Below are 13707 nucleotides of genomic sequence, written 5' to 3'. Positions count from 1 at the left end.
AGGAGCTTTTAGAATCCAATTTTATCTTTGACATCAAGGAATAACTTCAAGCAAAATCAAGTTACCTTGACACCCTGCAGATTTTTAATCGTTTATTAGAGAAGCAAAAATGAAGGCGCACCCCCCCCCCCCACACACATATCCTTTTATTTTTCTTCGGTGAAAAGAGAACTATTAGATTTGATAAGGACTCCTCTGAAATGCCATTATCCCCAAATTCAGGCTCCCGTCCAGGACACTTGCTTGTAAAACTAAGCCTTTCCCTGCCTTAGATAGCCACTTACTGCAGTGCAGAATGTCAGCGCAGACAGTAAGAACTTTCTGTGCAGATTCCGCGCGATGCAGCCAGTCAGGCGCAGCAGCACTTACCTTAATTGAAATACTCTCGGTGATCAAGTGAGAAATCCTTTAGATCAACCATAAATGGGTGAGGAGATCGAAGTTTTCAATCAACACCCACAGAGTGGCAGCGTGCTCTTCTCCTTTGCCTCTGTTTATGCCAAGCTCCTCGCTGTCTGAAGGGAGAAAAAGATCAGCTGAAATCCTTGGAGATTCCCAGTGAGTAAAGGAGGACTGAGCGATGTTTTCTAGCGGGAGTTTCTCTGTGAGCTTGTACTGTTTGCAGTCTCCCTAACTGCTGTGATGGATGCCTGTCAGGTCCCTGGAGTCAGGCGGTATTCATTGACCTGATTAGCAAGCAACGCTCCCTGCGTGCAGGCAAAGCATGCGGAGAGGCTGTGGGTCTCCTGGGAATCAGAAAAGGAACGGAACTCACTTGAGAAACTGGTCTTTTCCAGGCTCATGGATAAACTACAACTATGACTATAATTTATAGGCTGATTAGACACAGTGTTAGCCATCGCAGGACTTCAGCAAATCTGCTTTCTCCAACCAATGTTGCAAGATGCATTCGTGTTAGATATAAGGTGCAATGAGACAATTACTAGACTGATCGGGCTGATTTGTAAGCCAAGCCTAAAGCTGAAACATGTTTAAAGCAATGTGATAAAAGAGATAGCTGCATTTGCCTTTGCCCCTAGCCTGCTACATATATCAACCTTTGTCTAACTAAAATGACTTTAAAGGTTTATTACAGCCCTCCAGAGGGCAACTCTCTGACTTGTAAAAAGACAGGATTCATACTAAACAAGCATATCTGGCAGTTTCATGCAGGCACAAGCTTATAATCCAATGCATGCAAGACAGAGATCTGCTCCAGTACTTTTTTCAAATAGCATTTTAAATTAGTATCACACTTTGAAAAAAAAGGTTCATGTGGTTACCTAGAGTAACAGAAGAGTCCATCACACCTAACAGAGACATCTTTTCTATTAAATGCTGATTGGAAGAAAGAAACCGAAAAATGGCATTCCTATCCAAAGGAATAAGGATGAAGCAACTGTTTATATGGAATGACTAACCTATCATTCCATACCTGCTGATCCTCCTCATCCCTCCTCCTCCCTTTCTCCCACTTCTCGATATCCCCCACTCTCCCACATCCAAAATTACTAGGTTCCAGAAGAGATCTAAGGCCCTGGAAAAGGTCACAGAACTGAATGTGGAAGCCCCAAACGGTTAATTTTTGACAGCTCTCACTTTTGCAGGAGAAAATTATGCAAATAGCATAAAAAGAACAGATGAAAAAAGTCATTTGCATGTCTTGAGGGTGAGAAAATTCTCATTGCCGGAAAGGAAACTGACGACTGTCCTCTCACAATAATACTGTGTGACATATTCAGCATGCCTTTTCCATGTAGGTCGCAACTGGGACATGTGCCATCCCCTGGTGTGTGTGTGTGTGTGTGTGTGTGTGTGTGTGTGTGTGTTACATACATAGAAAGATGGATAGATAGATAGATAGACAGACAGACAGACAGACAGACAGACAGAGGTAGCTCTCCTTTTGTATTATGGTAATAGTAGTACTCATATGTAGATGAGAAAACTCCCAAATCCATATAACCAAATGTCCCAAACATAGACAATAGGGCATCTGCTTGCCTGTACACACCAAATAAACTTTCCTTTCTGATTTGTCTCCTTAATAGACTAACTCTGTGGTCAAACTTCTTGCTGAAAGAAAACTCAAGGGTGTAACTGAATTGCTGTGGATAGGGCTGTGTTCCTTTTGGGAGGAAACAAATTTCTAGGGAGAGGTCCCAGAAGTTGAGGCTCCTCTAGCCTCCTGTGAAGAGGTCTGGTGCTCCCTCAGCTGGTGGAGGGTGAGAGCTGAAGGTGAAAAGACTTGATCGATTCACTTCAGAAGGAAACAACTTTTGCTACTCTTAAGCAGGAAGCACATTATCCAATTATAGCCAGGCAGTGGAGAGCTCCAGCAGAAATGAGGCTCCTTAAATCGAAATTAATGCTCCCTGCTCATAAATAGCAAGCAGGAACTAGGACTGCTAACTTCTCCACAGCATCCCAGCCTGGCTTTAACAGGGCACTTACAAGTGATACGTGGTTACACTTCATGGCTCTGATGTGTAAATTGTTCATGCAGTCACAGTACTCTCAAACTGTATTGTTCCTAGTCGCATTCTGTGATCTTTCAATTAAATGGTGGCCTCTTTAAAAAAAGAAAAAAATCTTTTTTTAAAGACTTAACACCATTCTTATTTCCCTGAACCCTGTCTGCCAGCAATTATCATTAAAAAGGAAAGCAGGTATATAATAAGAAACTAGCATTGTACCAGTGAAGAATGTTTAGCTGAATACTCTAACACCTATGATCCTTGTGCATACAAAGACTCTCCATTTACAAAGTAAGACCTTTTGCTAACCCATTCTTACAGTCAGAGTGTCTTTAGTGTATGTGAACCTTTTCCAGATTTTGTAACTCCGAGACTAACAAGGCTATTTTATGGGGAGAATAGGAAAGGTGTGAGCTGTGTGGCAGCATTAGTTCCTGCTTCAATACTCGCCTGATCTGTAGACCCTTCAGCTGATATTGTGGATGAAATATCAAGCCTTACCCTGCTATCTACACTTTACTCTCTTTTAATTGCTTTGAAACAAGTCATGTATGGAGTGTTTAGTGGTAAGAGAACAACTTTTAGAAGTCAATTCTCCAGGATCCCCTTTGGGGGGAACTAGAGGAAGGATTTAAAGAGCTGAAGGGACTTGAGACCCCATAAGAACAACAATGCCAACCAACCAGAGCTTCCAGGGACTAAACCACTACCGAAACACTATACATGGACTGACCCAGGGCTCCAACTGCATATGTAGCAGCTAATAGCCTTGTTGGGGCACCAGTGGAAGAGGAAACCTTTGGTCCTGCCAAGGTTGGACCCGTAGTGCAGGGGAATGTCAGGGGGTGGTGATAAAGAGGGTGGATGGTGGGGCATCCGTATTGGGGAGGGAGAGGGGATGGGGGCTTATGGACAGGAAACAGGAAAGGGAATAGGATTTGAAATGTAAATAAAGAAATATATCTAATAAAAAATAAAATTTCAAAAAAAAAAAGAGAAAAAGAAAGAAAAAATTAGAAGTCTGTTCTCTCCTTCCATCATGTGGATTCTGGGGAATCTAAGTCAGATTATACGTGGCCACAAATACCTTTACCACTGAGCCATTTTGCTGAGCCTCTCTTAATTATTTTGTGAATTAAAGCTCAGAGAATATAAACAAACTGAACAGTGCCCAAGAGTCAGTATAGATATAAAACAGAATTAGAAAAGTTAACTAACTATAAAAGCCGAATGAAAATTTATAAAATTTCGAGTTTAAAAAACAAGAGGAAATACATGCTTTCAATGTGATCAGGAAATTACTTTGGCAATTTTGTTATATGTTTTGTAACTGAAAAAAACATTTAACCGCGAGGGGTTGTTTTTATATATTAGGATATAAGTTATTTCAAAATAAAATTTAAAAGCAATGTAGCCTAAAAATAAGCTCCATCTCAAATTTCCAAAATTTAGTTTAGGTTTTAATTCAGGAGCATCTTGGTAAACAAACAAACCAACCACCTAAGGCTCAGGTAACATCGCAGGGGAGGGAACCAAACAACAGCGGCTAGAATAATGAAACAGTGAAATAGTGTCTTCAAGATATTATTGGAGGAAGGTATACCAAACAAATTGCAAGCACATGGCTGCCTGAACAAGACCTGAACCACACAATAGACATGCCAATGTATGTGGAGGAATTTCACCCCTAGATGGAGAGCTATATGACATTAAACACCTTTCCCAGGGATAAACCTCTTAATTCGTTAATTGGTTACCCAATGCTAAGTGGTCAGACCTCAAAACAATAGTAAAAGCAACACAAAATGGACCGAGAAGTGTGTGTTTGTCTGTCTATGCCTGTGAATATATCTGTATATGTAAAACTAATAATTAAAGAATAATAGACCATGATTTGAGAAGCAGGTGGAGGGATCCAGGAGGGAATGGTGGGACAGAGGCTGAGGAACTGTATTGATACTCTAACAAAAAAAAGTGAAAAACTAAAAGGCACTATCATTTTCTTGACTCATTTGCATTCTTACACGTAGTCATTACTTTTAATAGAAAAGTATTTCGGGGTTGGGGATTTGGCTCAGTGGTAGAGCTCTTGCCTTGGAAGCGCAAGGTCCTGGGTTCGGTCCCCAGCCCCCCAAAAAAGAAAAAAAAAAGAAAAAAAGAGAAAAGTATTTCAAACATGATTCCTCCTGTGTGCATAAACTAGGCAAAATTTAGGATGACTTATACTGTTTAACTTCTTCAAAATACAAACGTAGTAATAGCATATATGAGAAGGGATGCAGAGCAAAAAAATAATAATTTCTAGATTGTTTAAGCTGTATCTAGAAGTTTAATCTAAACCTGATTTAAATATAACCATTTCATCTTTCTTTGAAATTACTACACATATTCATAAGATTTTAGAGAAATGTTGTGACCACAGTTTTTAAATATGTCTGATAAAAAATTCTGTCTATAAAGAAATGATCGCTCAAATTAATTCAGTCTTTAAACTTTGCCAGTAAGTTTCTTCCCCATTATCACATTTCATTCTTACAGGAATCTCATGAAATAGGTTACCTTTAGTATTTTTTATCATATTTCCATGACAGGAAAATGAGAAATAAAAAGGGCAACCACTTGTCCTTTGGACTTTGGTATTTGATGAGAAACCCAATGGTCTTCTTTTCAAGGAAGTGTTTTTGCTTCCCACTGTCTAGTAAATATAGTCATCTGAATCATGTTGAAGGAAAAGAGGCACCAAATAGGTATATACATTCAGCTATTCTTTTTTCCTTTTATTTAGATTTGTCCCCAAAAGTAAATTCAATGACCATCATTTAATGCAAGGAAAATCATCCTGAGCCAATGGGTAAGTTTCACTTGATATGTTCTGGAATTTTTACTTTGACTTCTAACATGTATTGCCTGATATTGGACATTTTTTTATTTTACTTAAAGGAAAGATTTATTGATTTGTTTTATGTATGTGAGGACACTGTTACTGTCTTAGGACACACCTGAAGAGGGCATCTGATCTCATTACAGATGTCTGTGAGCCCCCATGTAGTTTCTAGGAATTGAACTCAGGACCTCTAGAGGAGCAGTCAGTGCTTTTAACTACTGAGCCATGTCTCCAGCCCCCAATAATGGTTGTTTTTATTTATATCTGCAATATGATTCAATAATTTTCCAAGTGTTGGTTTCAAGTGTTGGTTATATTAAACTTAAGTTTCCTATGGTACTTCCTTTTAAATGTTTGTGGCTTCAGTAATCAGTAGGATTAAACCCCAGAGCTACAGCGCTGTTTTAAATATGAAAAGCCAACAAATGTACTAACAATGGATCATGTAGAACCAGCAACAAGCGTATCCTATCGCACATGTATTCTGATTACTAACAGGTTCTCACAAGTTACAGCAATTTCTGCTTCAGTCTAAATTACAGAGGCTGAATAGCTATATTTACTAAGTTTTAAGGGCTATTTTTCCACATTATTGAAGCTACTTTTCCTTCTGTACACTCAAGAAATTCAGAAATGATAAAATTGTAGCAGAGGAAAAACCCACTGAATATGCTCTCAGAAGTATTGGACTACAGGCAGAATTTTTCCACTAACAGGCTTTATAACCTTCAGACATTTAATAAGCTTACAGTTAGTATTTTCAATTGGAAAATGTGATGAAATTAAAATATATTATCTTTAAGTTTTCAGCCATCTCCAAAATACATTACCCGACTAATAATTTGTGATATCCTTTCTACCTCCTGCAGAAATAATAAGGCAGTCAAGAACAAAAGGTTATATGCAAACACACATTTTTCTCCACTCTCACCTTTCCATGCCCCTCAAAATTTAATTGTTTTATGCTATAAATAACATAACAAGCATAATTTGCTTTCATAGTTCAAAGTAATTTATGAATCAACTGTGAGTTGTGGATTTCATGTTTTACACAGAGTAAGTGAAAAAATCAAGATTATGAGTATTCTTTAACAATTTTTAAGCAACTACAACATTTTTCTTTAAAAGATTTAGTTGGCTTTGTCTGACACAACAAATTCTTAGTTGAAGTTTTCCACATTTATTGTTACAGTAAAAAAAAAAACCTGAAGACATTTTGATTAAAGTGAGTAACAGTTAATTTAAAATGGACACAAATATAAAGACTACTGAGTGTAGTGAGTGTAGTTTAAACTGTCTTAAAATTCACGCTAAAATAGTAAGAGTATTAATAATTAAAAGAAATATGGTTTTTCAGAGATACCTTTTATTGGCAGCTTGAACCTTTCTTGTTATCTCATAGTTATTATATGTTGTATTTTTATATATACTTATTAACTCTATATAAAATGAAAAATGAATACTTGGTAATAATATATAATTTTGATTATATTCAGATCCAGTGAACATCGTGAAGACTTTAAATATATTACTACAAAGTAGTAACATACACAATTATCTTGTATAATAAAAAATCAGCAATCAGCTCTACATTAGAATACGTGCATGTACAGTATTGCTTTCAAAACAGAAGTTTATCCTTTGTACTGGCTGGTTTTGTGTGTCAAGTTGGCACAAGCTGGAGTTATCACGCAGAAAGGTGCCACCATGGAGGAAATGCCTTCATGAGATCTAGCTGTAAGGCATTTTCTCAATTAGTGATCAAAAGGGGGAGAGCCCAATGTAGGGGATGCCATCCCTGGACCAGTAGTCCTGGGGTCTATAAGAAAGCACACAGAGCAAGCCAGGAGAAGCAAGCTAGTAAGCAGCACCCCTCCATAGCCTTTGCATCAACCCCTCCTCCGGTTTCCTGTTCTGTGTGACTTCTTGTCTTGATTTCCTTTGGTGATCAACAGTAATGTGGAAGTGCAAGCTGAATTAAACCTTTTCCTCCCCAACTTTTCATTGTCAATATGTTTCTGTGCTGGAATATAAACCCTGACTAAGACACCCTTTTATTTTTCAGGCAGACGGACTCTTTTGGAATATGTAAAAACACAGAAAATGTTGACTTATGTAGCTGCTTGTATCATGAATGCTAGTTATGAACCCCCAAAAACTTTTTGTACAAAAAGTCTGAATGTATCTTCTGGGACCCTATCCCCAGTCGGTAAATAAAGATGCCAACAGCCAATAGCTAGTAAGGGCAGACTGAGGCTGAAGTTTAGAATATCTGGGATTCAGGACAGAGAAGGGAAAAGGGAGAACCATCATGCTGGGTGAATGTGAAATAGAGAGGTATAGTCCCCATGTGAAGGAGCCGGGAGAGCGGCCCAGAGGGCTGCCTAATTGGGTCTAGAGCAGTGGAGATTGAACACAGAATCAGTAAGTTACAACTCAGGATTAACATCATGGAGGTTAGGCAGTGGCTCTGCTACTGCGCTGTTTCAAGCATATTAAAATATAAAGATTGTGTATGTGTCTTCAGGAACATAAACCATTACCCTGGGTTGCAACCCTGACCAGGTTTTATTAATTACAACATTAGTACTACAGACTCAAATGTGGAAAGATATCTAAGTCTAAATATGATAAACAGTACCTGAGATTTCTGTTTGCTGACTTAAGAAGCCTAGAGTGCCAATATGTCTTCATTTAAATGATCTGCTTCCTCTTTTAAAAAAAAAATCAGCTTAATAATCTTGGTTTTAAATTCCTCACTCCCATTATATGCCTATCACATTCACTGATCACAGGTGGTATTACCAAGTCTCAGTAAAAATGTGAAACAACCAGCGCTCTCATGTGGAGAACAAGAAAATGGCACAATTAGGTTGAAACTATAATTTGGTAATTTCTTAAGGAGTTAAGCTTGTGATTAATGTGTGATGTAGTGACCCCTCTCCTGAAGTCATCCTTCCAAACAAAAGGAAGCATGCATCTATAACACACTTCTACATACAATTGTTTGAAGATTCATTAGAGATTCCTAAACTAAACATGGTCCACATAACCTTCAAGAGAGGACGACATGACCTGTGTTACTTTCCAAGACTGGAATACTTCTCCAGAATCTGACACATGAGGAAACTGAGTTCATGCTTGGAAACTGGACTATCATCTGGTAAAGCTATTCAGGAGAAGTCAGGAGTAAATATTCCTAAAATCTACTATATTTATGTAAAATTCAAGACTATGAATTTATACATACTCCATAATGATAGACAGTGGGTGATCAAATTCATGGTCACTAGGATAGCATGGCAGATAAAAAGGTATATAGAAATCTTTCTAGATGATAGAAATTATCAATATATCACTTATGGAGGTGGCTGTAAAGATGTAAAATTCTCTTAAAATATATGTAATTTATTACTTAAATGTATATACATCTTACTTGAAAATAATTCCTGCCAATAAATAAGGAAAACTGTTATTTCTTCCTATTCCAACATTAATAAGGTGTCACAGTTAAAATATTTAAAACTTTATGTTGCCTATAATAACCTAAACAATTTACGTATCTTTATTCAACTTTCTTTTTATAATTTTAACATGCGCAGGCTTGTCCCCTTGCTAGGGCAGCTGTAAGATAATGAGGTGATCCGGCGCCCTCCTGCAACACAGCAGTACTGCACATGCACGGGTTTTGCACCTGGCATTAGTCTGGCCAAGGTGGTACCATGCTGATGAGGCGATTCCTGCTCCGCCAATCCTTGGAGGACAAGTAGCAGGGGTGATGGTGGGGTGATACATGCTCCGCCAATCCCTGAAGGACAATTAGCATAGCCTCAGCCTGTTGTGTATATAAGGCGAGCGCTTTTGCCACTCGAGGTCCCCGTATCAGCAATGAAGGTGGTCCTGGAATAAAGGCTGTTGAGAAGAATCTGACCATGTTGCATCTTCCTTGCCGGCCAAGGTGGGCACGACAATTTTGCATTAATTTTTGTGTGTGATGAATATCATGTCCATAATAATCTAAAACAATTTACATGTATGTCTTCATTCAACCTTATTTTTCTAATTGTATTTTTTAAAATTTTCATTTATGTTTGTGTGTGTGTGTGTGTGTGTGTGTGTGTGTGTGTGTGTGTGCATGTGCACGCCTATGTGTGCATGTACAAATGTAAGTGCAGTTGCCAAGGACACAAGAGGAGGTGTCAGACCCCTGGAGCTATGGTTCCAGCCAGCGGTGAGATGCCAGATGTAGTCTGGGATCCAAACTCTGATCCTAATATAAAAACAACAAATTACCTTAAACACTGAAAGCATCTCTCTGGACCTAATCATTTCCTATTTTGTAAAGAAACCCCTATGGAGTAAGGAATAAAATCACCTGCTTTGTATTTCTAATGGTTTCTCAAATTGTACAAAGCATTTTACATTCAATCACAGTTTAAGACAACTTTAAAGTTAATGTCCTGGTACCTATCCAGATAATAGTTTAGTAAAATTTTATATAGGGGAATAAATGCCATCTTAGTTTAAAATATAAGGGCTGTGAAGTGCTTAATGACCTCCTGATACATATATCATTGTCCATTTGTTTTTAGCTTTTTACACCTTGTACTGAAATATCACCCTGGCATATCTTCAGCATCTAATCTACAGTCAGTGATATTATATTATAGAAAAACAAATGTGCTTCTTGTGGCTCTAACTGGATTTGACAGACTGGAAGATTAAAATACCTTGTGTAGCATCATACAATTGATCTAGTTATAGATAGACCATAAAAAGATATGTCTTGTTATTATTTACTTGTTTATAAAATGCGTTACTGAGACATTTTGATGATGCTTTTAACGACTACATGCAATGGTTCATCCCCCACACATATATACACACTGTAATGCCCTGTTCCTTCTGTCAACGGTTTCTTTCTCACACTTCACAAAAGTAAATAACTTTCTGCTGCACCATAGGAAATATCATTTATCAGCATCATTGACACTACTCTCCTTATTAAAATAATTTAACTCTCTACAATTATGTGAAGTTGCACGTTTCTCACATGTATCCCAGGATTCCTCGAAGACCCTAAAATACACTTTCACAGATACGCAGAGATAATAGAACAGAGCTGAAGACAACACGATTTTGATGGTTTATTTCCCAACACCGAAGGAATGCAACAGAATGGTACCTGGAAATACTGCATCTTTAGCCTAGTTGTTAAATTCTGATTTGACTCAGTTTCTTTTATCGATAGTGTATGATAAAATATGGTTAAATAACATAACAGTAATGAATGATTCCCATAAGAGATTCAAAGCTCTGAAGAAGCTTTGAATTTAAAAAATGGTGAGGACTTATTAGATTTTTGACTACAATATTTATGTTAGGTCATTCAGTGGGTAGAATGCTGCTCAAGCCTGATGACCTTAGTTTGATCCCTAAAATCCAGGGTATAAGAAAAGAAATAGCAACAGTTGTTCTCTGGTTTCTGCATGAATGCCATGGCAAACGCATACCTACACACACACGCACACACACACACACACACACACAAATATTAATAATAATAAATAATGCATGAATAAATTACAGGCACTATGCACTGTGTCTACATCTGACTCTTGCAGCTGCTTTTGGGATTTTCGAGGCAGTCATGATAGGTCCCTTTTTGTAAGCACACCATAGCCTCAGTAAGTGTCAGAACTTGGAGCCTGCCCTTGATCTGGATCCCAATTTGGGCCTGTCACTGGACCACCTTTTCCTCAGGCTCCTCTCCATTTCCATCTGTCGTAGTCAGGGTTTCTATTCCTGCACAAACATCATGACCAAGAAGCCAGTTGGGGAGTAAAGGGTTTATTCAGTTTACTTCCACATTGCTGTGCCATCACTAAAGGAAGTCAGGACTGGAACACAAGCAGGTAAGGAAGCAGAAGCTGATGCAGAGGCCTTGGAGGGATGTTTCCTACTCTCTTGCTTCTCCTGGCTTGCTCATCTTGCTTTCTTATAGAACCCAAGACCACCAGCCCAGGGACAGCACCCCCCCATAATGGGCTGGGTCTTCCCACCTTGACCACTAGTTGAGAAAATGCCTTGCAGCTGGTTCTCATGAAGGCATTTCCACAACTGAGGCTTCTTTTCTGCGATAACTCCAGCTGTGTCAAGTTGACACCCAAAACTAGCCAGTATACCATCCCTGCATTTCTTTCTGACAGGAAGAATTAAGGGTCAGAGTTTTGACTGTGGGATGGCAACCCCATCCATCACTTGATGGCCCTGTCTTTCTACTGGAGGTGGGCCCTATGAGTTTCCTCTCCACACTGTAGTGCATTTCATCCAAGATCAGTCCCTTTGAGGCCTGAGAGTCTCTCATCTCCCAGATCTCTGGTACATTCTAGAGGTTCCCCATACTTCCTGTCTCCTGAGGTTGCCTGTTTCCATTCTTTCTGCTGCTCCTCCAGGCTTCAGTCCTCTTCCCCCCATCCAATACCTGATCTTGTTTCCTTCTTCCTCTCCCTGTCCTCTCACACCCAGGCCTTTCCCTTCTTCCCCACCTCTGGTGATGCTTTCTTGTCCCTCCCAAGTGGATAGAGGCATCCTCCCTTGGGCCCCTTGGCTTAATATTTTTGAGTTCTGTGGACTGTATCCTGGGTATTCTATAATTTTTTGCAAGTCTTATAATGACAACATTTAATTGGGACTGGCTTACAGGTTCAGAGGCTCAGTCCATTATTATCAAGGTGGGAGCATGGAAGCATCCAGGCAAACATGGTATATCTTCATCAGAAGGAAGCCAGGAACCTCTATCTGTCTATTTGTCTGTCTGTCTGTCTGTCTGTCTATCCATCTATCATCCTAGCCATTTTCAGGAGTTGGAGGAATCATGTAACTTTGATTATAGGTAGGTTCAAGGCTGACTTTTAAAAAGATCACTGAAGAACAAGACTTAATTCAGATAAAATAACTAAGTGTCAGCTTTTAGACTGAGAGCCTACTCCCTTTGTTCTGTATAAGTAGGCAATAAATCAGGGCCTAGTAAGCCCAAAAGCAGTTAATTCAAGAAATCTTCTCTGGAAAAATATCTGGATATGCAAGGAATGTTGACATATAATATTTCTTCTTACAATCACAGATAAACAGAGCTCTCACTCCTCATCAGGAATAAAAAATTCACTTTGTACTATGTAGACATGATTTGAATAAACCACAACTACTCAAAATTTATAGAACAAGTAATTTCATAGTATCCAGTGATACCTGACACATCACCAACATAGCTACTAAACCTTGTTCACAAGGTGAAGTGGAAAGAAAAGTCATAGGTACAGTCAATCTGATCTAAGACTTCATAATCTAGAAAAGCAAAGGACTTACAATCCTGAAGTGACAACAGCATGGCTGTCTGAGAAAAACTAGAATAAGTATGGCAGAAAATAGGCATGCTATCAAAATAGGGTATCATCTTGTAGATCCCCAACTTTAGACAACAAACTTCAGGCTGTTGCAGTAGTGAGTTAATAGTCCCTGAACTCCTCTCAGACAGTACCTGCCTCTGCTACCACACAATAAAAATGCTCTGGACTTGCAAATGAAATACACGAACATGGCCTTATGTTTAATATACCATAAACAACTCAAAGGTTGGGCCATACTTGCCACCCTAGACCCAGCTAGGGAAGTGGCCTCTGACTCTTACAGGACTGGATTGTAGGGAGCTGTGATGTGCTGCGCCTCAAAGATGGCGCTGGTTTCTGCCTTCCACCCTCTGATGGTGAGCGCTCCTTGTAGTAAACAAGTCCTTATTTGGCTATGCTTGCCTGGCCCACTAGGTTCCGCATAGTGGCATAGTGACAGCCTGTGTGCATGACCCACGTGGCATGTTGGGGTTGGTTGGCGTTGGGTACTTAAGCTGATGTAGGGCGTTCCCCGGCGTAGAAGAAGATTGTATCAAGGTTCCTGAATAAACTGCTTGAAGAAGATCTCCTCTGGTCGTGTCTTCCTTGATGGTTGAGGTTGGTCACGACACTGGATGCTTTCTCTCCTGTTCGTTCAAGTCTGATGTCTCTTCATCCCTGTCACAATGATTGAACAAAACTCCTTCTTTCTTGCTCCACTGATTGTCTGGGAAAGCTAAAGTGTCTCCTCTGTCTTGCTGCCCAGCTATTGGCCTCTGGCAGCATTATTTCCCAATCAGAGCCACTGGGGACAGGGACAGTCAGAGACTCACACACAGACCTGTGAATTCTCATGTGATTTTTGGTAGCTGAATAGCACAAATAACATCAATCTACAAAAGCAGGCAACTGAGAAATAGGATAAATTTTCTTTCCCAGGAAAGGGCACATCAATTGG

The 13707-nt window shown here is 39.2% G+C and overlaps 1 protein-coding gene across 2 annotated transcripts in view; it reads right to left on the bottom strand.

Moving 5' to 3' along the window:
• Cdh12 (cadherin 12) overlaps positions 1-13707 on the bottom strand; it is a 1234181-nt gene that overhangs the window by 549008 nt on the left and 671466 nt on the right. The window contains exon 3 of one of the 2 annotated variants that reach the window (XM_017591412.3): positions 370-515. The gene's annotated coding sequence lies outside the window, so the exon portion shown is untranslated. Of the gene's footprint in view, positions 1-369; positions 516-13707 lie in introns of those variants that run through there. The other variant, NM_001427475.1, reaches the window with a different exon arrangement.

The sequence above is a fragment of the Rattus norvegicus genome, chromosome 2 (genome assembly GCF_036323735.1).
Source record: "Rattus norvegicus strain BN/NHsdMcwi chromosome 2, GRCr8, whole genome shotgun sequence".
In the NCBI taxonomy this organism is placed as follows: Eukaryota; Metazoa; Chordata; class Mammalia; order Rodentia; family Muridae; genus Rattus; species Rattus norvegicus.
The sequence above is the reverse complement of the archived record's forward strand: the minus strand, read 5'-3'. Positions and strand labels throughout refer to the sequence as shown.